Below are 4,010 nucleotides of genomic sequence, written 5' to 3' on the forward strand. Positions count from 1 at the left end.
GTCCCTCCCTTACTGTAAGTCTCTCCCCCCTAACAGGTCTTCGTCTTTTCTTTACTTTCTCCCTTACTCCCTTCCTGACTCTCTTCTTTTATTACCTCCTCTACCCTACCTTCACCCTCATTATAATTATTATCTTATCGAAGCAGCTCACACCTATCATAAAGCGCAGCCCTATCTACATCCTTATACGTTTTACCTACTGCTCTATCTATAAACGCCGATATCACTGCCCTTTAATATCCCAGCATCGATATAAATGCCTCTATTTATGCCTAATTAATATTATCTATAAAGCTTTAATGCTAATCCTCTTATTACAGCTATCTATCATATATAATAATAGACTGCACCACCTCGCCTACCTGGCGCCCTCCTCGGCCAATCTGCTACACAAAATCAATAAGCCTATACGGCTTCTCCATATAAACTATAGCCATAATCCCCTCTATATCGATACCTGTCCCTAACCCGCTTATTGCTGCGATCTATCGGCTTGTGTTATAGCCCTCTGCCTATATCGTCTGCGCCTTATGACAGTCCTATTCGCTTATGCCGCTATAATAAAACCTACACCCAATCTTATTAGCGATTACCTCGCATTAACTCTTAGATCGGCAGTATATAACCCCCTTCTGATAACCTATTATATCTTAATCTAGCTGCTTAATTACCTTAACCGTGCGATTCTTAATAGCATTACGCCTAGGCTTAACCTGCTAAACCTTATATCAGCAGTTTAGCTTAACTGTCTGATCCTATACTATAATTGCCGACTTTACTAGCATCTCGCCGCAGAACCAGTCCTCCAGCATAACGGGCAGCATTACTATAAATAGCACCAATAGGCAGCCGAACCAATATAACCCTACTAGCTTACTAAGCTTAGCATAATAGCTGATATCTATAATAACAGTATAATATTTATCTATAAATATCCACTATAGCAGCCCTATATATAATAACCCATCAATATACCTAGAAAACTCAACGCTTAATACAATATCGGCACTAACGACAATTAACCGTGCCGCCCTTAGTATACCCTCTTATCCTAAACTTATCGATAACCTATATTAGATGCAGTCTACCCCTATATCTGTTACTCTTATAACCAAGTCATCCATTAGTGCAATAAATAGCACGACTATAATGCTTATACCTATATTCTCTATTACGGCCGGCAGTATAAATAGTATACTCTTGCTGGCCCCTATCGGCAGTATGTTAATAGCCGCCTCATCTGCTTTAAGTGCCATAATCGATCGCATACTCTCGGCTTGCTTATCAGATCGCCAAGTCGCCTTCAGTCTAAGCAGCTTTCGCAGCCCATCTATCATCTCGTCCTCTAGCTTCTTCTTTTTCTTCTCACTTATCTTCTTCTTCTAAGCTAATACCTCCTCTTGCTCTTAAGTAGTCTTCTTACTTCACTTGCTGCTCCTTATAGTCATCTAGGCCAGACTGTCTGTTAATTGCTGCTACTACTTGCTATCAGTCTTCTGACTCTAACTGCCCTGCTTACATTTTAGTGCCTTCTTCCCCTTTCCTTCTTCTGCACTCTCTAAAAACTGATATTACAGCTTACTGATCTCCTTAAATATCGCAATTATCTCTAGCTGCAGCTTACCCGGGAAGCCGATATGCATAGCGTAGTGCTGCCTTATAATCTGTATTCTATATATCGACTGCAGATCCTATATAATATTCCAGCTTCCTCTACAGTCAACCGGCTTACCTATAATCAGATCGATCTCAACGTTTTCATCCTTATCCTTATCCTCCATCTTACCTTCTAGCTGCCTTATCACAAGTCCTCAAATCCTCCGCCCCATCTCGATTGCAATCGCCCGATATCGTCCTACCCCTAATCTGACCCCTATCCTGGCCTATATAACACAAGCAAGCTTCTTACTGAGCCAGTCGGTCTCCTATACCGACGAGCTGCCATCCCTCTATATATATTCAAGCTGCTCTCCACACAGCTCATCAATCTGATATTCCCACCGTAGTACCCTCTCTATCGGAAGCAGCCATATAATATATACTACTACTATCCGCCCAATCCAGTTAAGGATAAACCGTACTACCTTCTGGCCATTATCGCAGATAGCCTTCATCTTATCTTAATCGGTTATAATTATAACCTGCCTATCTAATATAAATATATTCCAGATTAGCTGCTATAAATTGCAGTGCTATAATATCGTGATTTCTGGTCCCCTTCCCAGAAGCCCACCCCACATATATATAAGCACGAGCAGCATCTCTTAAAGCAGCCGCAAGTCGCAAAGCCACTTCCTAACACGCTGCCGCTTCTACTAGACCCTTACGCTATCCCATATCGATACTTCTATCAGTCGTATCACCTTTTCCAGTCTAGCCTCTAGCCACTTGTTCTTCGGGTTACTTACAAATAACTAACCTGCCCTAAGCCATATCATATTATCGACAATCCGATCTATATCGATCTTCTTACTGACCATCGGCCATACCCTACCGAACAGTCCATTCAGTAGCCTCTCTGCCTCAGTAACCTCATCGCATAGTATACAGGTAAAGTCCTTAATGCTAATATGCTTACCCATATAAAATAACCCTTATTCATCATTAGACCATTATATTAATAGCTACCCCCTATTCTTCTGCTAATACCCTTTTCTATATACTATCTATCCGATAATCATACTTATAACGCTATAAGTGCCTATATATATCTATAATGTATATTCCTCTCGAAATATTAATACAGCCTCTACCCTAACCTTATCCTAATCTACCGGCTAATTCTTAAATATAGCTTCTAAAAAGAATAGCTAGGCCTACTATAATATACCAGCTAGCATACCAGTATATAAATGCGGCTCTAAATAGCCTAGTAGGTATCAGTTAATACCGAGTACTATATAGAAGTATAGCAGCGAATTTATATATACATTTCCGCCAACGCAAGTTTTAATTAAAGCCACAATAAACCGGAATACAGCTCGGTCTAGCGGATCCTACAGCGGGCTAGTTATACCTTTATCCCCCTAATCGCCATCATCACTATTACCGTCATCCTAATATTCGTCCTTATCTCCATCTTCATCTTCATCTTGATCCTTAGCTTATCTCTCTTGGCCGCTAAAGAACCTGCTGTTATGACTGCTTGGAACCCAGTCTGTTTCAAGCTCATCTGCAATATCCTATAGCAGACTCCACTGCTTATCTATAAAGCGAATGGCCTAGCGTTTAAGCGCTTCCTTACGACTAATACGATATACCTTCCAGCAGAAACCTAAGTAACAGTAACTAACAGACTTATATTTAATTATTAATACCTCCTTACCTTTACGACTGAACAGTTAACCAGATACAGCTATCAGTAAAATGCTAGCAAGCCACTATAGCATCTCAATTAGCACGCTATTAAGTCGCTAGCAGTAATATTCTACCTTACGATTAAAGCTCTATCTAAGCCGGCCAAGTAATAATTATTCACAGACTGCTTCTTCCTCATCTTATACTACAGTCTATCTACCTATTACTGCCCTCGCCTATAGCCACTAGGCTATATCATAAATACTAGTTAAGTCCCAGGAGCCAAAGTGTTATACCTAGCCTACCCTTTTAACCTACAATAAGTCACAGTCGATATCTTCCTTTAAATCACCTTTTCGCAGTCATATAGCATCTTCCTCTTTTAACCAAGCCTAACTTATAGCAATAACCTTATCTATAGCGCTTCGACTGATAGTAATATCAGCTGTATCAGCTGTATCAGACAGGCCGTTATTATCGCCATTATCTTAAACGATCCAATAGCGCGCCTAATTCCTCCCCCCTATCCACATCTATAGCCATACCTACATCTATCGTTCCTCTGCTACACCATACTCTACCTCTCGCTAAGAATAGACCATATTATCCTATACCGGAGTAAGATATCTGCATATACAACAGCTACACCCATCTAAAATGGCGAGCTATTGAATTGCTAGTATATTATCCGCTAGTACTGCAGTAAGCTTTAT

This window comes from Fusarium graminearum, chromosome 3 (genome assembly GCF_000240135.3).
Source record: "Fusarium graminearum PH-1 chromosome 3, whole genome shotgun sequence".
Taxonomy (NCBI): Eukaryota; Fungi; Ascomycota; class Sordariomycetes; order Hypocreales; family Nectriaceae; genus Fusarium; species Fusarium graminearum.